The following is a 26,763-nucleotide window of genomic DNA, read 5'->3' as shown; positions in this document are numbered from 1 at the left end:
ACAACACAGGTATCTGAGCAAGTGAAAGGATCCTAAGAGACCAAGGGAGCCAAAGTAACACAGGAGCCAAAGTTTATTAAAAGAAACAGTTGGAAATACTGCAGTCTCCTATGGTGTGCAAAAACTAGCATAGTTAGATTAGATGAATGTAAAAACTGTGACAGCCACAGTTGAATTAAATGACCAGAATCAGACTTTAAGAAAGGAGCTATCCAACCTGCCCGAGTGGCTCATGCCTGCAATCTTAACTACTCAGGAAGCTGAGATTGAAAGGACTGTAGTTTGAAGGTACTACTCAAGCCAGGCTGGGAAAAATGTTAGCAAGACACCCATCTCAACCATTAAAATGGAAAACTACAGTGCTAGCTTCTCTAAGTATGAATTTTAGATCCAATCTAAAAAAGAAAGAAAGGTAACAAGGACTAGGAAGGCATGGCTCAGTTGATAGAGTGTAGCAAGCACAGGACCCTAGTTCAAACTAGTATCAAAAAACAATTAGTGGGCTGGGAATATGGCTTAGTGGTAGAGTGCTTGCCTTGCATGCATGAAGCCCTGGGTTAAATTCCTCAGCACCATATAAACAGAAAGGAATAGAATGTTCTCATTTGTCATGTGCATTGATATTCCTGAATAACAATGTAAGTTGTTCTACAAATTGCTGATACACAGAACTGAGCAATAAAGTTAAAATCACTTCCCTTCTCTAGCTTTGTTTTTTATTGAGGAAGGAATAATTATTTTAGAATATTTTATATATTTAATATTTTATATATGCTCATGTACATATTTTATTTAATAGTGGAAAGCACTGTGTGTGGGGGTATATCAGGAAAAATGGATACAGAATTTTTTTTGTTAGTCATGGGGCTTTAATTCAGAATCTCCCTGCTGTCCCTGAGCTCTATGCTAAAAGCTAGTGCTCTAGCACATTGAGCCACAGAGCCACTTCTGGTTTTCTGATAGTGAATTGGAAATAAGAGTCTCAAGGACTTTCCTTGATCCTTAGATCTCAGCCTCCTGAGTAGCTAGCTACACTACAGGTGTGAGGCACCAGCACCAGCTGGATACAGAATGCTGATAAGGAAGAGGCTGCTATTATAAGGTCTTGCTTAAGAAGGTGATGCTTGAACAATGACGTCTTCAAGTAAGTTTTGTATTAATTTCTTGAAAGACAGAACAAGAAGAAGAAAAAAAAATTGTCACAAAGGACAAAATGTTTCACAGGAGATTCAAAACGGAAACACTGATTATGTACTCCTACAGGCCTGGACCCCCTCCTGCAACCCAGAATCTTGGACAGTAGGGGATGGGGCTGCAGAAGCTGGATAGTTTCCATTAAGAATAACCTAATAGACTGAAGAGCCTTAGGAAAATTACTTTCCTCCTAAAGAAATAGTTGGGTTTCAGAGAGAAATGAAAACAGAGGGAGAACCAATAATAAAATTTTAACAATTTGAGTGTCAAATGTACTTTCACAGACTTATCTCCAGAATTAACCAGTCACAAAGGACTCCAATCTTGGTTCTTGGGTCTCTGTCTTTCTGTCTCTCTCTTGCTCACTCTCTCTTATTCACACACACATACACACACACACACACACACACACACATTTATATGACTCATCTCATCACAGGTTATTGTTGATACTAGAAAAAAAAGACACAACAATGTAGACAAATCTTCCTACTTTATAGATTCTTATATATCACCCTGTACCAAAATCAATTCCAAATGGATCAAAGACAATGAAGTAAAATCAGCTATCCTGAAAATACTACAAGAAAGAATAGGAGAAACACTTGGGCTCCTCGGCACAGGATGAAACTTCCTTAATAAAGGCCCAGAAATGAAAAAATCAAAGGAAAAAGAAAAGATGGACAGATGGGACTGCAGGAAACTGCAGAGCTTCTGCAGGGCAAAGGACATTGCTTGCAAGAAAAACAAAAATCCCACAGATTGGGAGAAGATCTTTACCAGCCACACAATGGAAAGAGACCTCATATCTAAAATATATGCAGAACTCAAAAAATCAAATTCCTCCAAAGCAAATCTTCAAAGAACCAACAGCCCCCTCAAAATTGGGCTAAAGACCTAAAAAGAGACTTCTCTGAAGAGGAAATGAGATGGCTAAGAGACACATGAAGAAGTACTCTACATCACTGGCCATAAATGAAATGCAAATCAAAACAACATTGAGATTACACCTCACCCAAATAAGAATGTCCATTATCAGGAAAACTAACAATAACAGTTGCTGGAGGAGATTTGACCAAAAGGGCACCCTACTACATTGCTGGTTGGATTGTAAACTTGTTCAACCACTCTGGAAAGCAGTACGGAGGTTCCTCAGAAGGCTAAACATAGAGCTCCCTTATGACTCAGCAGCCCCACTCTTGGGCATCTACCCAAAAGATTACAAGCAAGCCCACACTAAAGCCACCATCCCAACAAAGTTCATCACAGCACAATTTGTCATTGCTAAAATATAGAACCAATCCAGATGCCCCTCAGTAGATGAGTGGATCAGGAAAATGTAGTAGTACATATACACAATGGAATTCTATGCCTCTATCAGAAAGAATGACAGTGCCCCATTCATAAGGAAATGGAAGGACTTGGAAAAAATTATACTAAATGAAGTGAGCCAGACTCAAAGAAACATGGACTCTATAGTTTCTTCATAGGGAATAATTAGTACATGTTTAAGCTAGTCATAGCAGAAGATCACAATAGCCAAATAGCTATGCCCTTATGAACACATAAGATGATGCTAAGTGAAATGAGCTCCATGTTATGGAAAAAGTGTTATATGATTGTTGTAATTATTTTCAACATGCCATGTGAAATCGTACCTTTTTGTGTTGTTGTTTCTCTCATACTCCCTTCCTGTGGTTGTACTGCACTATCACTATAACTCATCTGAGTACCCTGGATACTGTATGTGTGTGTATTAGAACTAGGGAAGGGAAAGGGAATATCAAAATCGAGAGACAGGGGATAAAAAGACAAATGATTCCAAAAGCAATAATTACAAAACCATTTGGTGTAAACCAACTGTACAACTCATGGGGAGGTGGGGGAGAGGGAAGGGGAGAGGCACAATGAGGGAGGAGGTAACAAGTTGAACAAGAAATGTACTCACTGCCTTACATATGAAACTGTAACCCCTCTGTACTTCACTTGGACAGTAAAGGGGGAAAATTTTTTCCCAGTTTAAATTGGTTCCTAAAAGTTCCTTGCCTACATGTGATATGCACACATTTCTCATTTAATGGGTCCCCTGAATCCTTTTCTACTTTTTGTTTATTAGCATTTATTACATTTAATTAGCATATATTAATTGCTCAAGGGGAGTTCATTGTGATATACATACAAGCTTAGCTTTATTTTTGTTTTTGTTTGTTTTGTGCTGGTCATGAGGCTTGAAATCAGGGTCTGGCCTTTTGGCTGTCTCTGAGCTTTTTTTTAAAAAGAAAACTTTTTTCCCCCTTTATTGTCAAAGTGAAGTGCAGAGGGGTTACAGAGGGGCATATAAGGAGGTGAGTACATTTCTTGTTCAACTCGTTATCTCGTCCCTCATTTTTCCTCCGCCTTCTCCCTCCCTCTTTCCCTCTCCCCCCTCTGAGTTTTACAGTTGGTTTACACCAAATGGTTTTGTAAGTATTGCTTTTGGAATCATTTGTCTTTTTGTCCTTTGTCTCTCGATTTTGGTATTCCTTTTCCCTTCCCTAGTTCTAATACACATATATACAGTATCCAGGGTACTCAGATGAGATAAAGTGATAGTGGGGGTACAACCACAAGAAGGGAATACAAGAGAAACAAAACAAACAAAAACAGTACGGTTTCACATGGCATGTTGAAAACAATTACAACAATGACTAATTGATCCTTTATAACTACAGGTTCCACATGCAAGGAGAAGAAACCACCTATGAATCAAAAATATTCAAGGCAAAAAAAGAAATATATATTTAAATTATAAAATTTTAAATTAATGTGTCATAACAACCATATCTAGCATTCATTGTATTAAACATAATAAACAAACTAGAGAAGATTTAAAGCACAGAGAAGGTTGTTCATAGGCTATGTGCAGATATACCACCAATTTATTTTTTTTTAACAGTTTCATACGTTAGGCCATGGGTACATTGTTTGTACTATTTGTTACCTCCATCCTCCTTCCCACTTCCCTCCTCCCCCTTTCCCTCTCCCTCCATGAGTTGTTCAGTTGGTTTACACCAAATGGTTTTGCAAGCATTGCTTTTGGAGTCGTTTGTTTTTTTATCCTTTGCCTCTCGATTTTGATATTCCTTTTCACTTTCCTAGTTCTAAGACCAGTATATACAGTATCCAGGGTACTCAGATGAGATACAGTGATAGCGCAGGTACAACCACAGGAAGGCCATAAAGGAGGATCATCAACAAACGAAGCTACTGTTTCACATGGCATGTTGAAAGTAATTACAACAGTGATATAACAGTCGTTTCCATAACATGGAGTTCATTTCACTTAGCAGGATCTTATGCATTCATAAGGGCATAGCTATTGGGCTCTTGTGATCCTCTGCTGTGAATAGCCTAAACCTGTACTAATTATTCCCTATGAGAGAAACCATAGAGTCCATGTTTTTTGAGTCTGGCTCACTTCACTTAGTATAAGTTTTTCCAAGTTCTTCCATTTCCATATGAATGGGGCATTCTTTCTAATAGAGGCATAAAATTCCATTGTGTATATGTACCACATTTTCCTGATCCATTTGTCTACTGAGGGGCATCTGGGTTGGTTCCATATTTTAGCAATGACAAATTGTGCTGCGATGAACTTTGTTGTGCTGGTGGCTTTAGTGCGTTCTTGTTTGTAGTCTTTTGGGTAGGTGCCCAAAAATGGGGTTGGTGGGTCATAGGGGACCTCTATGTTTAGCCTTCTGAGGAATCTCCATACCGCTTTCCAGAGTGGTTGAACCAGTTTACATTCCCACCAACAATGAAGTAGGGTTCTCTTTTGGCCACATCCCCTCCAACACTTGTTAATGTTAATTTTCTTGATAAAGCACATTCTTACTGGGGTGAGGTAGAATGTTGTTTTGATTTGCATTTCTTTTATGGCCAGTGATGTAGAGCATTTTTTCATAAGTCTCTTGGCCATTCTCATTTCCTCATTAGAGAAGTCTCTTTTTAAGTCTTCAGCCCACTTTTTGAGGGGCCTGTTGGTTCTTTGAGGTTTTGTTTTGGAAAAATTTAATTTTTATTAGTTCTGCATATATTATAGATATGAGGCCTTTGTCTGTTGTATGGCTGGTAAAGATCTATTCCCAATCTGTGGGCTTTCTGTTTATCTTACAAGCTATGTCCAAGTGAAGTACAGAGGGGTTACAGTTTCATATGTAAGGCAGTGAGTACATTTCTTGTTCAACTTGTTACCTCCTCCCTCATTGTGCCTCTCCCCTTCCCTCTCCCCCCACCTCCCCATGAGTTGTACAGTTGGTTTACACCAAATGGTTTTGTAATTATTGCTTTTGGAATCATTTGTCTTTTTATCCCCTGTCTCTCGATTTTGATATTCCCTTTCCCTTCCCTAGTTCTAATACACACACATAGAGTATCCAGGGTACTCAGAAGAGTTATAGTGATAGTGCGGTACAACCACAGGAAGGGAGTATGAGAGAAACAACAACACAAAAAGGTACGGTTTCACATGGCATGTTGAAAATAATTACAACAATCATATAACACTTTTTCCATAACATGGAGTTCATTTCACTTAGCATCATCTTATGTGTTCATAAGGGCATAGCTATTTGGCTATCGTGATCTTCTGCTATGACTAGCTTAAACATGTACTAATTATTCCCTATGAAGAAACTATAGAGTCCATGTTTCTTTGGGTCTGGCTCACTTCACTTAGTATAATTTTTTCTGTGGTGGCTGTTTGAGTTGAGCGCCAATTTTATTCCTTTTTGGTCTGAGAAAATATAGGGAATGCTTTCGATACTTCTGAATTTGTGCAGATTTTCTTTGTGCCCTGTGATCTATTTTGGAGAATGTTTCATGTGCTGCTGAAAAGAATGTGTATTCTGGTGTTGCTGGATGGAATATTCTGTAGATGTTGGTTAAGTCTAGTTGGTCTTTGCAGTTATTTAGTTCTGTGGTTTCTTTGCTCAGTTTTTGGCATGTTGAACTGTCCAGAGGTGACAGTGGAGTGTTAAAGTCTCCAATTACATTATGTTTGAGTCTATGAGTGTTTTTTAGAGTCAGTAGTGTTTGTTTGATAAAGTTTGGTGCTCCTGTATTTGGGGTGTAGATATTTAGGATGGTTATATCCTCCTGTAGTAGAGATCCCTTTATTAGTATGTAGTAACCTTCTTTGTGTCTTCTTACTGTTTTTAATTTGAAGTCAATTTTATCTGATACGAGAATCGCAACTCCAGCCTTCTTATGGGGGCCATTTGCTTGGTAGATTTTATTCCAGCTTTTCACTTTTAGAAGATGTGTGTTTTTGCTGGATAGATGTGTCTCTTGGAGGCATCAGAAAGATGGATCTTGATTTTTGATCCAACTTATGAGCCTATGTCATTTTATTGGAGAATTAAGTCCATTAATGTTGAGAGTTAGGATTGAGAGATGACCATTTGTTCCTTTCATTATAGCTATCTTGTCAAAAGCTGTGTCTTCCCATTTCTTAATCTGATGTTTACTATTTATGGTTCATTTCTCTGTCTGTATTGGGATCTTGATTATTTTCCATGTGTAGTACATCCTTGAGGATTTTCTGTAAAGCTGGTTTGGTGGAGATATATTGTTTCAGTTTTTCCTTACTGTGGAAGACTTTGAGAGTTTAGCTGGATACAGTATTCTTGGTTGATAGTTATTTTTATTTAGGGGTTGGCATACCTCATTCCAGGCTCTCCTTGCTTTCATGGTCTCTGCTGAGAAGTCTGGGGTAATTCTGATTGCTTTTCCTTTATATGTGATTATTTTCTTCTCCCTAGCAGCTTTAAGGATTCTTTCCTTGAACTCAATTGATCCTGTTTTGATCACAATGTGTGGGGGGGATGTCCCATTCTGGATTGTTTGGTTTGGGGTTCTAAATGCTTCTTGTACCTGGATAGGTCTATCCTTCTGGATATTTGGGAAGTTCTCAGCTAATATTCTGTTAAATAGGTTGCCTATTCCATTAACTTCTTTCTCCAGGTTTTCCCCGATACCTATTAGCCTTAAATTGGGCTTCTTGATTGTTTCTTGGAGCTCCTGGAGTGATCTGTTTTGTCGATTGTATTGGTTGTGTATTGTTTTTTGTTCTTTCTCCATAGATTCTAGGGAATCTTCAGTTCCTGAGATTCAATCCTCTGCTTCATCTAGTTTGCTCTGTAGGCTAGCTACTTGATTTCAAATCTCCCTTCCTTCTGCCTGGTCTTTCTTGATGGTTTTCATGTCTTTGCTACAATTTTCTCTGAGGTCCTGAATGGACTTCTTTACTTCATTAATTTGGTTCTGAGTGCGGTCTCTCAAATCTTTTAGCTGGGTAGCTATCTTTTCATTGAACTCTTGAAGTTCATTTATCTATTTGTGGAGGCCATGAAATCCTCTATTACTTTATGGACAGACTGATATGTTAATGTTTGGTTCACCCCCTCAAGCTCTAGAATAGTTTTCTGAAGAAATTCAAACTTTTCATTTAAAATTTTTATCAGTAGAGTTTGTAGAGCATTTTGAGGGTTCTCTTCTAGGCCTCTGATTGACCGCTCTGCTTCCTGCTTGTTTTGAGTGGGAGATGAGATTCCCTTGTTTGCCATTATTCTTGTGCTTCTTCTGCCCATTTGGATTGGAAATGCCAATCTACAAGTGCCTGTGAGCACCGTTTAAGACCCAAAGCAGACCTTACCAAGCAGTGTTGTATAAATCTTAGAAGTTCACAATTATATACAGATACCTTCCCTCCCTTTTTTGTATATAAAATCAAATTTGCTGTTCCCAGTGAATATAGTTTTAATATAACAACCAACCCTGAGCCCTGCATTCAATAGTTACTTATTTACTATTATAACCCTATGAGCAATTTTTGTTCTTATATTTAGTTCTTTTTGGACTGGTGGTATTTCTCTATTAACCCCTTTGATTCACTTGGATTGAACAGGGATACCCTCTATCCGATAACCAGGGGTCAATGGAGTCTGGAGGTCCTGGAAGTAAATTTAGGAGGGTAAGTTAAGGGTAGTGAAGAGAATAGAGTAAAATGAATGGGGGGGGGGGTGATGATTTTGCTTATTTTCAGTGAAGTGGAAAGGTGGAGAAGAGTAGAATCAGTAGAAAGAATGAGGTTAAAATGATAGACAATGGAGAGTCAGCAGAAAAGAGTAATGGAGTTAGTCAAAGGAAAGTAATTTTAAAGAAAGAAAATGTGAAAAGAGAAACAAAGAAAAATACAGGAAAACAAATACACAAAACATACAAAAATATTACCAAAAACCAATAAAACAAACAAATAAAAACAGAAAACAACAACTCAAAAGTGGGAAATAAAAAGAATTAAAAGTTTGTTTTTTTTTTAATGTTAAAGAAGAAAAAAAATGGAGTCTTCCTTGTTTGGGTGGGCTCTCTCCAGTCTCTGGTTTCCTTGCGATGGTCTACAGTCTATTTTCCTGCTGCTTGGCTGGTTTGATTTGCTTTCAGTTTGCAGGGGGTGGATCTGCTCTGATCCTCCTCCCCTGTTAGTTAAATCCTGGAGCTCTGTGGTTCGCACAGGTTGCAGGTAGGACTTAGGCATCCTCTGTAGTTGGGGGACCCTGAACAGTCTCAGGAACCATGGCTCCTTCTCTCTGCTGTGGGGCCACTGACTAATTTAATGCCTGGCTCTGAATAGGCTGCAGACTCAGCAGGGTGGGGAGCCTCAGGCTTGGTTTACCTGGCTGAGAGTCGTTTGCCCTAGGGGAGGCTCCTCTGGGCAGGGCAACCTTCTCCTGGGTGGACCTGGCTGTGGAATTCAGCTCAGTTTGCTGGTGGGAGTTGGGAGTCGGGTGTCCTCTGTAATGGGGCTGTTTATCTGTTTCAGGAAGTGTTTACTCTCCCATCTGATTGTTTCGTGCTACCAGTAGCTGCTTGCCACTTTTGGTTTGATTTTAGAGTTTCTGGCTGCTGGAGAGTGGGCATCCGGCAGCTGCAGTGTCAGCAGGGTGGGGCAGGGTGGGGCCGGGCACCTCTGGCTGAGTTTACCTGAGTCTGTGAGCCGAAGCCCCATATCAACTACCCTCCTGCCTGGGCGGGGTTTGTTATCCTGGGTGGAGCTGGCTCTCACCTTTCAGTCACTCTTGCCCTTTTCAAAGATGTCTCCTTCATCCTCACTTTCCCCTGGCCCACTTTAGTTCCAGTCTGGTCTGACTGGGTCTATGCCAGTGTCAAAGATGGCACTTTGCTCTGGCGGTGGGGGAAGGGCTAGTTTCCAGAAGCTGCTTTGTTGGTGCGAGTAAGAATGTCTTTGGTGGGGTACTCATGCTTCCTCTGCAGTTTTGGCCCATCCGTGCTCAGCCTGCGCTCTGCATCTGTCTGCCACCGTCTGGAGGATTTCTTTCTGGTCGCCGTTGTGGGCTTTAGGTGTGTGGAGTGCCGGGCGCTGTGCTGGCACTGGCATGGCGGTGGGACACCACCTGGAGATCAAATCTGTGTTTTCAGGCCAGCAAAGTTGATTTTTCCTTTCTGGCAAGAATCCCTGTATTGTTATAACTTACTTGGGCTGTCTTTCTAGGAGTAAAAGTTTCTCTGGAGTGGTAAAACTGGGATGTTGGAGGGAACCTAGCTAAGGCTCTGCTCCTGCTCTGCCATCTTCCCAGGAGTCTTTGTCTCTGAGCTTTTTAGCTCTAGAGCCACAGCGCCACTCCACTTTTTCAGTGGTTAGAGTTAAGAGTCTCATGAACTTTCCTGCCTAGACTGGCTTTGACCAGAACTCCTCAGATCTCAGCCACCTCAGTAACTAGAATTACAGGTGTGATCCATGGGCTCTGGGCTATATGTTTGTTTTAGATTTGAGATTTTGTTACTGTTTGTGATACTAGTATTTTAACTCCAGGCTTCACACTTACTGGGCAGAAACTCTGCTGCTTGAGCCACACCTCTACCCTCAGAGCTATCTGATATATTGCATTACTTACACTATCTGATAAAGTATGTTACTTATACTATCTGATAAATTTTTATTTAAACTGTATTATTTATTTTTATTCGTACTCTAAGCAGCCATTTAATTATAATAATGTGGAAGTTTATTATCACAAAAAGTGACAGTGAGTTGATATTTGAACACAAACCCAGTATAGAAATATAGCTACAAAAAAGATAATAATTGACAATTGGAAAATTCATCCAAATTATCCTTTGTAGTTAGAAAATACAATGTGAGGACCAGGAATGGTAGTGCACACTGATGATCTCAGACATTCAGGAGGCAGAAATAAGGGGTCCAGATTTCAAGGCCAGCTTTAGCAAAAGTTAGCCTGAGATTTTGTCTTAAAAACAAACCAGGCAGGAACTTGGAATATGGCCTAGTGTCAAGAGTGCTTGCCTTGTATACATGAAGCCACAGCACTACAAATACAGAAAACGGCCAGAAGTGGCACTGTGGCTCAAGTAGTAGAGTGCTAGCCTGGAGCAAAAAGAACCCAGGGACAGTGCTCAGGCCCTGAGTCCAAGCCCCAGAACTGGCAAAAAAAAAAAAAAAAGAAAAAGAAAAACAGGCATAATGGTACATACTTGTAATTCTAGCTGCTTGGGAGATGGAGGTAGACGATCATATTCCAAAGCCACCAAGCAAAAATAGGAGACCCCATCTGAAAAACAAAACTACAATGCAAAAGGACTAAAGATACCTCTCCAAGAATTCTAGAAAAAAAAGAAAATATAGTTTGTACAATTAATTCATCTTTGAAATTCCCTTTTAGAATGGACATCCAACTAAGTGAAGAAATTGAAGTACTAGTTTCATTAATCATTTTTGTGATAAGCTGAGTATAATACCCAGATGGATAAATATTGAATGATTTGGTATTTTTGATCTAAAAACTATAAAAGATTGGTTTAAACACAACTCTCTCAAGGTCATGCCCCAGCATGGGAAAACAGGGCTGTATGACCACCTGGATTTGTCAAGGATTGTTTTAATGTTTAGCAGAGCAAAATGTGAATATTCTTCTGATGTTTAATTAAAGTAGCATCTTTGAGATCTCAAGGTACTAGTGTTTTCAGCTCAGCCTGATTTGATGAGTACTGTCCCTTTTTCTGCCTACAGATTATTTGCCTTCATAAGGTTTCATTTCACTTAACTAATATTCCTTTTATGTAAATGGATGTTATTTACATACGTAAAGCAGGTTAAGAAGTCAAGATGACATGCAATTAATATTTACAGGCAATTTCATCTGCTTATTTTTCAGATTCATGGAATTTAAATTTAGCATTTTCTGACTCAGGTTCCATTAGATTGGTACACTTAAGAGTTAAGCTGATTTTCTTTCATTAAAGTTTAGTTTATGTGGCTTAATCAGTGAACATATAATTGCTTAAAATATTCACTTTATAAGAATTTTTTCAATAAATTGTCAAGGATGTTTAAATCTAAAAAGTGATTCTATTTCTGTACTTGTGGTCATAGATGCACAGCACAATCTTTACAGCTAGTCATCTTGCTCTACTTTAATCAAATAAACCAGCTGGAAAAATACTTCAGTTTTCTCGATGATTTATTTATTTATTTCTAAATAAATATGGTGCTTTAATACTTTGTTCTGTCTCAAAGGCCACAAGCTTTTATTTTGAACTTTTTTTCCTGTCAGAGACTTGAACTCAGGTCTTGGGCACTGTCCCTCAGCTTTTTCACTCAGGGCTAGTGCTCTATCACATTGAGCCACAGCTCCACTTCCAGTTTTCTGGTAGTTCATTGGAGATAAGAGTCTAACTGACTTTTCCTTCCTGGGGCTGTTTTCAAGCCATGATCCTCAGATATCAGCCTCCTGAGTAGCTAGGAGAACAGGCATGAGCCACTGGCACCAGGCTTACATTGAACATTTTTGATTCATCAAACAATAGTTAATGTTGATGGCAAGCTTGCTACTAAACACATATTAGTGGATCAATTCATTTGATTCTCATCAAGGTCTAACAAGCCAACTAGAATCACAGCCTTATAAAGATAAGGAAACTAATAATACAGAGATCAACCCTGAAAAAAATAATATTCACCTTCTTACTGTATCACACATATTCTCGTCAAGTCTAAGAGTACATATGTAAAGCATGCAGCTACTCAAGGTCTGCCATATTCTTAGTAAATGCAATGATATGTAAGAAGGTTGTAGTCTAATGCCTCATATACTCTTTGTCCTAGATGCTGTCAGCTATAATTAGTTCTGTTGTATTTCTGTGTATATTGTTCTCTTATGGCAAATGCATCTCCAGGTTCCAATTATGCATTTATCTAAACGATCTTGAGCAAAATGTTTAACAGCTAGTAAGTAGCACAGCAGGATTCTTCCTATATAGAATCTTAGCCCTTAATCAGGACTATATCCTGATAACTAAATAATATAGCATTGATAATTCCATTGAACTGATCATTTCACCTCATTGTGCTATTAAGGTATGCAATGGATACCTCTATTATCACAATGATTAGAAAATATTATCCAGAATGAAATCTAGATGGCAATATCATAGGGTAAATAGAGGAGGGAAATATAAATATGAAATAAGTACAAATAGTAGAGGGTGTAGTCTTTTGTAATTGTAAATTATAAATGCTATCATATTGCTTTTTCTGAAATACATATCTGATACACTTGTATTGAAATGTTGTACTGCCGCTTGCTGACAATAAGCCTCTCCATGATCTAGTCCTGTCATGTCTTCCATTCTCTCTCCTTTTCCCCATCTCTCTCAAGCCATTTCTGAAGGAGATAACTTGAGTTTGACAGACATTAAAAGTCCTTATTTGATTATTGCAAACTGAGTAATCCAGAAGAACTTAACTAACTTCACTGACCTTTACATTACTTCTCTGTAAACTAGCCATAACTACACATGCATTTAAGGTAATGGTTTTTGGATTGAATGCATACATATGCATATAAATATACATATAATTACATATTCACAACATAATTCTCAGCATACCATGGGCACTGAAGATATTGTAGGAATAAATACTTATATTTAATAACTTTTATGAGGATTAAAGAAAATAACAAGAGCAAGTACTAGAGTAATCACTTAATAAATATTATTAGCTGTATTATCATTGCTGCTGGAGTCAGTTCCTAAGCTCCTGAAGACAAGATATTCCTACATAGCCCATGCTAGTCTTATATTCTCAATACTCCTGCCTCAGCATCTTAAGACCTGGTGTTATAAGTATTTGCCACCTGTCATGTTTACCACCTATTATTTCTCTCTCTCTCTCTCTGTGTGTGTGTGTGTGTGTGTGTGTGTGTGTGTGTGTGTGTGTGTGTGTGCGTGTGTGTCCTGGAGCTTGAAGACAGTGTCCCAGAGACTTTTTTGTTCAGGGCTAGCACTCTATCACTTGAGCCACAGCTCCACTTTCGGCCTTTTGAGTGGTTAATCAGAGATAAGAGACTCTTGGACTTTTCTTCCCAGGCTGGTTTCAAACCTTGATCCTCAGATTTCAGCAGGCTGAGTAGCTAGAACTACAGGCATGAGCCAGGACCTATTTTTTTATCCTTGATGTCTTATTCAGCATCTGTTTATGCAACAGAAATTTACAAAAAATTCAAAATATCAATAAAGAACTTTCATTTTCTGGATTCAGAACTTCCTATAGCCCTCCAACACACTAGAACTCATAATAGTTGCAAATCTCATATTCTTAGTCCTATTGGGGATAGCAGAAGCCAACTTCATTAGTAAAGGTAAATAACTATAATTTCTATAAGAACCAGTCCCTGGACATCAATAGTTCAATAAAAAGAACATTTATTTCTTACTAAAAGAATAGTCTAGGTGGGAGGAAGATGGCGCCGCCACAGTAGGGAGGCACCCCAACTTGCTCCAACTGAATAGCAAGCTGGGAACTCCAGCATCCAACACCCCATTAAAAACCCAGAAAAACCAGCAACCAGAAGCAGTGGAGAAACGCAGGAAAACAAAAAGGAGCAAAAAAGAAGAGCCGAAAACCTACACAGAGCCAGAGAATCTACGGGGCACCCTCCCCCCACCAGCCGACCCTAGCCCGAACAGGGCCAGGCTGGGAAAGGGGACCCGGCGATCAGCAGACCGACTGCCGGGAGTGCAGAGTCCAGACAGTGGGACTCCACGGACACCAGGGAGAGTGCGGACCAAGACACATGGCAACAGCGGCGATGGGAAGTTCGGGTCCACACCGGGAATGGACGTAAGTAGCTGGGGAACCCAGCGGTGCAGAAGGGGAGAGCCGGGGATGCCACCATGGTCTTTCGCCACCCGGAAGGACCAACGGCGGCGTGGGACACACACACACAATCCAGGACCAGTGAGCCCCCCATTACCCCCTAAGCCAACGGGAGACCAGCTATCAGAGACCCAAACCCTACGAAGAAGCTAGCTCTCCCTCCCTCTCCCTCCCCACCCTGAGGGAACAAAGAACCCCCAAATCAGGCGGGAAGGTCCCATCAGGCTCTGGGAAGTCACAGGAGTTTAGCAGGGGAAGGGCAGAGCAGCCTCAAGGCCACCCAGGAGCCTGAACTGGCCGAACCAGCCCTGCCCCCTTCCCAACAGGGGCCGGGGGACGGCCGGTAGTGCAAGCCCCACCCAAGGTGCCTGGACCTCGCGGACTTTTACAACTAAAATCCCTGGCGCAGGTGGGCAATACCAGCACAGCAGGGACACCTGGGCCTGATCACATGCCCTCCTTGCAGCGGAGGTGCAGTCTGGGGGCGCTAACTCGCGCCTGGACAGTTGATCCCACTGGGCCCCACACATACCGCCCCCCACAGCAGATTCGCGGGAGGGCGCAAGCAAGCACAACCCAACAACCCGGGGCTCGCTCTGGTAGGCGTACCCCACTCAGGTGGGTGGGGCCACAGCGGCAGCGCCCCTCTGGTAGGCGCGCCTACACAGGAGGGCAAAGCTCTCCATTGGCCCGTGCCCACTCAGTTTGGCGCATTTCACACAAGTGGGTGGGCCGCCCCTCAACAACACCGACCCGGAGCGGTCCACACAGGGAGGCGAACTGCCTGAGAGGTGAGCTCCTCTGACCAAGATACAGAGTGAAAAAAAGAACCAAAGAAGAGATAAGCCTCCACGCCACGCTGAACCAGCGACCAGCAAACCCCCACCAAGGGCACGCTAGGGTCAGCACAACACAGCGGCAGAAAACTGTCCCGCATAGAAAGACACAGAACCTACCGGCCCCCAAGTGCAGGGAGTGTGACCACCTCAGCAACAACCGAGAAGGTCACGCTCACCCATTGGGAAGCAAGGTTCAACAGCCAAACCCAAACCCAGAGCCAGGACACCAGGACACAAGGCTCCCACTGATGGACCAGCGGGAACCAGCACAAAACCAAACCAGGGAAGTCACCCACAGATCTCCACATGCGCAAATCACAAAGAAATATAACACAGTTCATCAAGGGGCAAGCCAACTCGCCAGCTCCCAAAAGCAGCACGACTGAAGAGGAGATGGAGAATAAAAAAGCAAATGAGGCCATGTTAACAGAAATGTTGGAAAGCATCAGAAACGTAATCAGAAAACAATTCCAGGAGTTTAGAGTGGAAGTCGTGAAGGACATCCAGGAAGCCAAGAAAGAAATGGAAGCAAAAATGAATACAATGCAAACCTCCGTTAAAGAAGACCTTAACTTCCTGAGAAGTGAAATGCATGAACAAATAGATTTAAAATACAACTCTTTAAAGAGAGAAATTTCCACGATCAGAGCTGATCTGACAACCATAAATAGCTCTCTGACATCCATAAACTCCACAATTGAATCCACAGCACAAAGAATTGACCATATGGAATCCAGAATCTCTCTCTTGGACGATGAAGCAGCCGACAACATCCAGAAAATTACCACACTCCAAGAAATGGTGAAGCTTCAGGGCAGACTAATCCAGGACCTAATGAACAAAGACAAGAGATAATCTGCCCATAATTGGAATAGAAGGAGCCGAAAACCAGAGCAGAGGGCTTCATCATATTTTCAATAAAGTTATTGCAGAAAACTTCCCCAGTCTCACAAGGGACCCCATCCAGGTAAACGAAGCCTATAGGACACCTGGCAGGCAGACCCCAGAAAAGCCACCCCAATGCACATAATATTCAAGACTTCAGATCTCAAGAATAAAGAGCAAATTCTGAATGCAGCCAAAGCGAAGAAAGAAATTTTCTACAATGGGAAGAGGATCTGAATAACAGCAGACCTCTCCACACAAACCTACCAAGCATGAAATGAGGGGAAGAACAGCATCCAAGTTCTACAGGCCAACAATATGCAACCTAGGATTAAATACCCAGCGAAATTGGAGTTCACATTCAAAGGAAAAACCAGATCTTTCCATAGCAAAGAGGATCTAAAGGACTATGTGAATAAAAAACCAGCCCTACAGCGAAGGAATCCCACCCAACAGAGATCCTAGAGGACACACAGACAGAAACAGAAAGAAAATACAGTAGCCAGAGCCCAAGAGAAAGAGCAGCTCACTAAAGACAAGAAAAAAAAATAAAAGAGGAAAAAAACAGCCCAACAAGAAAATGGAAGGAGAAAAAACACTCTTATCCTTGATCTCTTTGAATATAAATTGTATAAACTCTCCGATAAAGAGGAGCAGACTAGCAGAATGGATCTGCAAACAAAAAGTTGGCATCTGTTGTCTACAAGAGACCCACCTTACAGCAAGGGACAAAAACAGGTTCCAAATGAAAGGATGGAGCAAGATCTTCCAAGCAAACGCACCTACCAAACGGCAGGTGTAGCCATCCTGATCTCAGACAAGCTGGACTTCTCATTAAAATCAACTCAAAAAGACAAAGAAGGACACTACATATTAATACAAGGAAAAATCCAGAATCAAGACATCAGTGTGATAAATGTATACTCACCGAACAAAAGAGGCCCTACATATATCAAGGAAATTCTCACAGAATTACAGAACAAGATAGACGCAAACACAATCATAGTGGGAGACTTTAATACCCCACTCTCTCCAAGAGACAGATCCAACACCCAGAGGATCAGCAAGCGAGCTGAGGACCTAAGTAACACCATTTCACAAGTGGATTTGACAGATCTATACAGAATCTTCCACCCTACAGAGACCCAATACACCTTCTTTTCAGCAGCCCATGGATTATACTCCAAAATAGACCATGTCATAGCCCACATAAAGAACCTCAGCAAATACAAAAGTATTGACGTCATCCCATGTATTATATCTGATCACAGTGGATTAAAGGTAACCCTCAATAACAACGGTTACTACAGAGGCTATACACATTCTTGGAGGCTAAACCCCATACTGTTATCCAACACTTGGCCACAGACCAAATTAAAGATGAATTCAATGAATTCATAAGCCACAATGACAATGAAAATACATCACAAAGAAACTTATGGCACACAGCTAAGGCAGTACTGAGGGGCAAGATCATTGTCCTCAGCACTCACATTAAAGGAATGGAAGCAGAGCAGGTGATTAACCTCACTATGAAACTAAAACAACTGGAGAAACACGAAATGACCAAATCTAAAATGACTAGGAGGAGAGAGAGCACAAAGATTAAAGAAGAGATAAATCTGATTGAAAATAGAAAGACCATTCAACAAATAAATAAGACTAAAAGCTGGTTCTTTGAGAAAATAAACAAAATTGACAGACCCCTTGCAAGACTTACAAAAAAAAAGAAGAGAAGGGCTGGGGATATGGCCTAGTGGCAAGAGTGCCTGCTTCATATACATGAGGCCCTGGGTTCGATTCCCCAGCACCACATATACAGAAAATGGCCAGAAGTGGCGCTGTGGCTCAAGTGGCAGAGTGCTAGCCTTGAGCAAAAAGAAGCCAGGGACAGTGCTCAGGCCCTGAGTCCAAGCCCCAGGACTGGCAAAAAAAAAAAAAAAAAAAAAGAAGAAGAGAAGAGACTCATATATGTAAAATCAGGGAGTCCACCAGAAAAATTACAACAAGTACACACGATATTCAAACAATCATAAGGAGCTATTTCCAGAACCTCTACTCACTAAAAAACAATGATTTTACAGAAATGGATCAATTCTTAGAGAAGTATAAACTGCCCAAACTGAACCAAGAAGAAATAAATCAACTAAATAAACCAATAACTTACAGTGAGATACAGGAGGTAATCAAGAACCTCCCAACAAAAAAAGCCCAGGCCCAGATGGATTCACCAACAAATTCTACAAAACCTTTAGTGAGGAGCTAATACCAATACTCCTCAAACTCTTCCGTGAAATAGAAACAGAGGGAGAAATCCCAAACTCATTCTATGAAGCTAATATCATACTCATTCCCAAACCAGGCAAAGAACCAACAAAAAAAGAGAACTACAGACCAATATCACTAATGAACACAGATGCAAAGCACCTTAATAAAATATTAGCTAACAGGATCCAGAAACTGATCAAGAAAATTATACATCATGACCAAATAGGCTTCATCCCACAGTCACAAGGATGGTTCAACATCCGTAAATCAATCAACATAATTCACCACATAAACAGAACTAAAATCAAGAATCACATTGTTATCTCAGTCGATGCCCCAAAAGCCTTTGACAAAATACAACATGCATACTTATTAAAAGCTTTGGAGAGAACAGGAATAGATGGAACATTCCTCAAAACAATAAAAGCCATAATCAGCAGACCAACTGCTAACATCATATTAAATGGAGAGAAACTTAAATCATTCCCCCTAAACTCAGGAACAAGACAAGGATGCCCATTCTCCCCACTTCTCTTCAACATAGTGCTGGAATCCCTAGCCATAGCAATAAGGCAAGAGGAAGACATCAAAGGGATCCACATCGGCAACAAAGAAATCAAGTTCTCCCTATTTGCAGACGACATAATCTTATATCTGAAGGACCCAAAAAAACTCAGTCCCCAAACTCCTACACCTAATAAACCATTTTGGCAAAGTAGCAGGATACAAAATCAATCCACAAAAGTCAGCAGCTTTTCTGTACACCAGCAATATACAGACAGAAAAGGAAATTATGGAAACAATTCCATTTACAGTAGCCAAAAAAAGAATAAAGTGCCTAGGGATCAACCTAACCAAGGACGTGACGGACCTATTTAATGAGAACTATAAAAATCTAATAAGGGAAATCAAAGAAGATACAAGGAGATGGAAAGATCTCCCATGCTCATGGGTAGGCAGAATCAATATAGTGAAAATGGCCATATTGCCCAAATTTTTATAGAAATTCAGTGCAATCCCTATCAAAATCCCAGTCACATTCTTCACTGAAATAGAGAAAGCAATCCATAAATTCATATGGAACAGCAAAAGACCTAGAATAGCCAAAGCAATTCTAGGCAAAAAAAAAAGCAGTGCAGGAGGTATCACAATACCAGACTTCAAGCTCGACTACAGGGCCATCATAACAAAATCAGCCTGGTATTGGTATAAAAACAGACCTGAAGACCAATGGATTAGAATTGAAGATCCAGAAATAAAACCACACTCCTACAGTCAGCTGATATTCGACAAAGGAGCTAAAGACATACAATGGAATAAACATAGCCTCTTCAATTACTGGTGCTGGGAGAACTGGGCAGCCATATGCAGAAAACTCAAAGTAGACCCAAGCCTATCACCATGCACCAAGATCAACTCAAAACGGATCAAGGACCTCAATATTAGACCTGAATCCTTGAAACTACTGAAGGACAGAGTAGGAAAGATGCTAGAACTTATAGGCACAGGAAGGAACTTCCTGAATAGAGTCCCAGGGGCACAACAAATAGGAGAGAGACTCAACAAATGGGACTACTACAAATTAAAAAGTTTCTGGGGGCTGGGGATATGGCCTAGTGGCAAGAGTGCCTGCCTCAAATACATGAGGCCCTGGGTTCAATTCCCCAGCACCACATATACAGAAAACGGCCAGAAGTGGCACTGTGGCTCAAGTGGCAGAGTGCTAGCCTTGAGCAAAAAGAAGCCAGGAACAGTACTCAGGCCCTGAGTCCAAGCCCCAGGACGGCCAAAAAAAAAAAAAAACCAACAAGTTTCTGCACAGCTAAGGACATAGCCACCAAAGCAGAAAGACAGCCAACCATATGGGAAAGGATCTTTACCAGCACAGCAACAGACAAAGGCCTAATATCTGTCATCTACAGAGAACTCAAAAAACTAAGCCCCTCCAAGCCCAATAAACCAATTAGGAAATGGGCAAAGGAGCTAAAGAGAGACTTCACAAGAGAAGAAATAAAAATGGCAAAGAAACATATGAGGAAATGTTCAATATCCCTGGTAGTAAAGGAAATGCAAATAATAACAACCCTGAGATACCACCTCACCCCAGTTAGAATGGCCTACACTCTGAACTCAGGCAACAACAAATGCTGGAGGGGGTGCAGGGAAAGAGGAACCCTTCTCCATTTTTGGTGGGAGTGCAAATTAGTACAACCACTGTGGAGAACAGTATGGAGGTTTCTCAAAAAGCTCAATATAGACCTACCCTATGACCCAGCCATACCACTCCTAGGCATCTATCCTGAACAGCAGGTCCCAAGATATCAAAAAGACATTTGTACTTCCATGTTTATCGCGGCACAATTCACAATAGCCAAAATATGGAAACAACCCAGATGCCCCTCCACAGATGAATGGATCCAAAAAATATGGTACCTATACACAATGGAATACTACATAGCGATTAGGAATGGTGAAATATTGTTATTCGCAGGGAAATGGTCAGAACTCGAACAAATAATGTTGAACAAGACAAGCCTAGAACACAGAAAACAAAGGGCCATGGTCTCCCTGATATATGACTGTTAAGAAAGGGAGACGGGGTCTCCATGGCGGAGGTGCAGCAGCTCCGGGTGCAGGAGGTGGTGGACTCCTTGGTGAAGAGTGTGGAGAGAGAGAACATCCGGAAGATGCAGGGCCTCATGTTCGGTGCAGCGCCACCTGCTGTGAAGATAACCAGGCGTCCATGCAACAGGTGCACCAGTGCATAGAGCGCTGCCATGCACCTCTGGCTCAAGCACAGGCCTTGGTGACCAGTGAACTGGAAAAGTTCCAGGACCACCTGGCTTGATGCACCATGCATTGTAATGACAAAGCCAAAGATTCAATAGATGCAGGGAATAAGCAGCTTCAAGTGAAACGGCAGCTGGACAGTTGTGTGACCAAGTGTGTGGATGACCACATGCACCTCATCCCAACTATGACCAAGAAGATGAAGGAGTCTCTCTCATTCATTGGAAAATAAAAGTCTTTGTTAGTGGCCATGGGGCTCAGGGCAGGAGTCTGTTTAATAAGAAATGGGAATTTTAGTCTCTTAAGCAAAGTTTATGTGAAGAAACTAAGGATGGCAACAAGTTTAAGGCATATTTCACCTGCCTCTGGACATGATTCTTTTATGTTATAATTATAGAAAGTGAAATGGAAAACACTGGTGCTAAATTTGGGTCACAATAACATGAGAGAGTATTCTAGAGCCTAAATTTCATGTGGCAAGTGCTTTTCTTGGCAGTAGAGATCTCCCATGTACCAAGCCAGAGATCCTCCAACTACCATATTCTTACTACACAGGTTGCAACAGGTGGCACATCCTTGTAACCCGCCTCTATTCTGGTGACGTTTGAGGAGAGGTGTGTCTATTGCCAATTCCTGTTCACTATAAGTGTCATGACACAAATTTCTGGGAGTTATAAAGCAAATTCCGGTAGATCATGAATTTAGAAGGGAAAGAAAATGCTCCTGGATCTTTAGTTTTGCTTGGTTTTGCATGAGTTAGACTTAGGATATGGAATTGGAAGAAATAGTGGTTTCAATGAGAACTTGAATGGTTCCTTTTGCCATCAATATGTAAATTTGAATTTCTGACATTTCTTGCATTTTTCAGCCTGGAGATCACTGCTGAATCATAAAGGTCAGTGTCACAGTTGAGGTTGGAAAGCAAGAGCTTCCTCCACTAGCTATTAAGCCCTGAGGCTTTTTTGTAGCAGAATGATAGGATGGTCTTGGTAGTGATACTTCCCATTGCAGGGAAAAGGGATACATAAATACAGTATTCAGTAATAAACACTAAAATAGGAACCATTGTCTGGTTAAGAGAATTGTAAAATACTAGAAACCAAAATCCTTGGATTTTGTAGAAGAGAATGGAATAAAAGCCTAAACCCAGCATTATTTACCTAGCCCCTTAATTCATAGATCCTAATTAAGATCATCCCCTGGGCACAGGAAGGTCAAAAATTAAGCAACATCAGCTGAGAAGAGCTGTAACTCCCTTAGAGCAAAGAACATAGACATGAACTCACTACCAAATACCAGTGTGCCAGGAGTCTTTACTACATGTGGTATTGCCCTAGTATAATATGGCACCTTATCTTTTGTGTAGGGACCATGTCTTTTTTTTTTTTAAACCAACTTACTACTTGAAATTATAGCCTGTTTGCTGTGTCAGGGCTGTGATATATATTTTCCTAGTGGTATGATTTTTAAACAACCGTATATTGTTTTCCCACTATCTGGATGATGAATATTTAACGTTCTCAATATGCTTCTTGTTATATGTGAAATAAATTTCTTATATCCAAAGGAAAAAAAAAGAAAGGGAGACGGAGAGACAGTAGAGACCAGGTCTGTGAAACCAAAAACTGCTTGTCAAATGGTATTTCCCACAGGATTGGGGCAGCGACCCAACATTATGTAACTAAAACCAAACAACTACTCAACATATAAAGGTCAAAAATTGACCTCTCAGTGGAATACAATAGCTCAAAAGTTATGTATGTACGTTCATATAAGACTACTGTCGACATATTGTCTAATATCGATATTACATTTAAAGCCCTAGGCGAATTTTCTTGGGCTTTGCCACTGGCCACTGTATATGTTCTTGATACATTGTATATTGTATATATGTCTACCTGACCTAGAGAAGGGAAGAAAAAAACAGGGCGTAAGATATCACAAGAAATGTACACGCTGCCCTACTATGTAACTGTACCCTTTTTGCACAACACCTTGTCAAAAAAAATTGTGTTCAATTAATAAATAAATTTTTTAAAAAAAGAATTGTATTTATGGAACCTTATCAATGTTCTCCCTGATTATCTGTGAATTTTCTACATTTTTTATATTCTCAGATTTGCAGTTTCTGTACATTAAAATTCTGTTTTATGAAGCTTTGAAAATGATTAATCAGAATTAACATTTTTCTGGCTCTTTAAATTGATGCTGTTTCTATATTTTACTATGTATTTGTTCACCATGTTGGAAGCAAAATAAGGATTAAAGCAAAGCATATGGTAAAGGAGTAAAGGTTCAAAAGAACTGGAAAAAAAAGAATAGTCTAAAGCATGTTGGATTCTATATGATGGATACAAAATTAATAAAACCCATATAAGTTTTTGTGGAGTAAAATCAGTATTCTGCATCTATTTATACAGATGGCTTTGTTAATCACCAGTACCTCTTTGTCTATAAATACTACCAAAGTGTCTTTCTTTCTTTTGTAAGAAGTCAGAAAATATTCACTAAGCAAATTGCACTAAATAATCATTATAATTAGTTATATTTAAATAATTAATTGATAATATTATTTAACTATTTTAGAAAAACTCTTATTAAAGAAAAGATGCCTATAAAAGCCTTTACATGTGAACTTTGTCCAAATTAGCAAATTTTTTTAAAAAATTGCCTAAATCATAACCTTATTGAAAAGGTCTTTCTTAACTAGCTTCATGTATGTGTGTGTGTGTATATATATATATATACATATATAGATATATATATATACATACATATATATATGAGACCAAGAGTGGTAAGTATTTTTATAGACAATATCTAAAATTGCCTAAGTGAGTATTTAATCTAGACTAAATGTTAGAGTATAATAAATAATTACTGAATCCTTTGTATTTGTAGACACTGAAGTAAGTGGTCTAATGTATTTACTCACTTAATCTTAGCAAGAAACCTCATAGGAAAAGTTCTAGTATCACAAAATCAGTACCCTTTATCTGAAACACTTGGGAGCAGAAGGATTTTAGATTTGTGCTTTTTCAGATTTTGGAATATTTGCATATGCACAATGAGACATCTTGAGGATAAGCTGCAGTACAAACATGAAATTTATTTATGCTTGGTATATACCTTACACACACAGCCTGAAGCTAATTTTAATACATTTCTAACGCACCTGCGTTTTGACTGAGACCACTTAACTGAGATCAGATGTGGCATCATGCTAGCACTAAGGAAATTCAGATTTTTGAGCATGTGCAGTCTAGGTTCACAGATTGAGAGATGCTCAATATGCATTCCCTTTTACAGATGAAAGAACTGAGACGTAGAGTTTAAACTTGCCCAAGGACTCCCAGTTCGTAAGTACAAGAACTGAACTGTCACCTCCAGCAGTTAACCTCAGAGCCTGGGCTGTTAATCATCTCTCCTGTCTCTGTGATTTAAAAAAAAAAATTGGTGGAAGACAAAGAATTTTTTTTAATTTTTCCTTCTGTTTTGGTCTTTATAAAGTAAAAAGTTCTGTGTATGTAGAAGACCAAAAAGGCAAATTGTCATTAGAAACAACATAGGCACAATTGTCCTTTATCTTCTTTACTTTAAAAAAGCTGTATCTTTAATGTACCTGAATTGACAGCATTTGAGTTATGAATTAGCTTGGTAGCTGCTTTCTTTGATGCCAAAAAAGCATTTGACCTGATATGGAAAAATAATACAATTTTAGTTTTAAGGATAACGTGTGAGCTAAACTCATGATTTGCTTTAAAAAAAAAAAAAAAGTCTGTAATCTTCAGTTACCAATGGCTGATTTCCAGATTCTATTTTGAAAGTGATAATTAGGCCTGAATTTTTTGCTAACTTTGTTATGTAAATCACACCTTTGTGGGGGAAATAACACAATAGCAATAGAAAATCATTTTACCCTGAATGATTTTGTAAAATCTATTCAATCAAATGAGATACATGTTGGGCTTTTTGCCACATTCAATGATTTCTGAAACAATTAAAATTTTAGTCCTTGATTTTTAAAAAGACTGATCTGTTGGTTTCAACCTGAGCTATAATCTAAATCTAGAGTTCCTAAAGTCCTCATCCTTTCACTACAGGCTCAAGAAGCTTAACTACTCTTCTTTTCCTCTTCCTCACTCTACTTACAACTCTTCTCTGGAGAGAATATAAATCTCTGCTGAGGTGCTTTAATTCACACACACACACACACACACACACACACACACACACACACCTTTTTAAAAGATTGAGACTAAATTATACAATTCCCAAAGACTTTTATCCAAGACAATGCTCAAATAAAAGCCCTATGAAATGCATTGCAGAACCAATGTTGAGGGGACTTGATAGAAGCAGACAATGAATAAATAAAAATAACTACATCATTTGTTTTGCCACAGTTCAACTTCACAATGGAAAGCAAAATGAAAGTGATCCTACCAAGTAGCATTGAGCCCCTATTCTGGCTTCTCAAGAAGGAAGGTCTGGTTTTGATGGCAAAGTCCAATTCCAATGACAGACTCAAGACATCTGCAGAACTAAATGTGTCTCTAAATACAGGACAGCTTGAAAAACAGATCAGATCTGGCTTCAAAACACTGTTGTTAACCCTTTTCAAGATGTGAAATTCCTTGAAATGATAATCCTCATAGTTACAGAGGAAACACAAATTGTCTCAGAAAATGATTTGGATTCAAACATTTCCTTATATCTCAGAATATGACATTCCTGTAGTGGCTACATCCTACCCTACATTACTTACTATATGGCATCCAATGGCTTACTGACTGCTGAAGTTAAGGACAAAAGCAAAATGGATATATTTCTCCTATTCAAATATGGAGGTTAGAATGGAGGGGCTGTTATTTGTTTGTTCAGTTGTTATTATGAGCTATTCAATTACTGTGTTCTTTCTTCGTTCAGTGAAGAAACATAAGCTCTAGGCCAGAGAAAGTGATGTCCTTTATGGCTCTTTCTCTCTCACAACCCTACTTGACAGGATGGCCAGTTGGCTTACACAGCCAGTTGGACACAAAGGCCTTTGTCATCCTGCCTCCTGGTGTCTTCCTGCTTTAATCATTTGCCAGCATGCTTTTGTCTCTTGTCTGTTGAAAGCGCAGTTTTCCTGAACACATATGCTCTCTTTGTTGTTGGAGGTGACACTTAACATAGTGAAGTTTAAATTTTATGTGCATTTTAGCAATTCACCTGCTCTTAAAAATTCCTTCTCTTTTTACTCTCATCCTTTCCAATGATGAAGATCCTAATGAACAAGATTTTTATTTTTTAAGACCCAGATTCTAATGTACATAGTTTGTTGTAACTATACCAACTCAAAGAAATCTTCCCTGATTCCATAGTATTTCCATTTCCTTCCCCTCGTATGTTATTTGGAATATATATTACTACATTTTGCCCTCTATTCCCATGGATTCATCATTCATGGACTTAACAGCAGATCAAAATATTCTGGGGGGAAAATCATTTGTATGGAAAATACATAGACATCTTTCCTTGTCATTATTCTCTGAACACTATAGTACT

At 39.7% G+C, this 26,763-nt stretch overlaps 1 pseudogene; it reads left to right on the top strand.

Moving 5' to 3' along the window:
* The first annotated feature begins 21,029 nt into the window (after positions 1 to 21,029).
* On the top strand, positions 21,030 to 21,445 carry LOC125350021 (annotated as a pseudogene).
* The last annotated feature ends 5,318 nt before the right edge of the window (positions 21,446 to 26,763 follow it).

Source organism: Perognathus longimembris, chromosome 4 (genome assembly GCF_023159225.1).
Source record: "Perognathus longimembris pacificus isolate PPM17 chromosome 4, ASM2315922v1, whole genome shotgun sequence".
Taxonomy (NCBI): Eukaryota; Metazoa; Chordata; class Mammalia; order Rodentia; family Heteromyidae; genus Perognathus; species Perognathus longimembris.
This window is presented reverse-complemented; position numbering and strand designations above follow the sequence as displayed.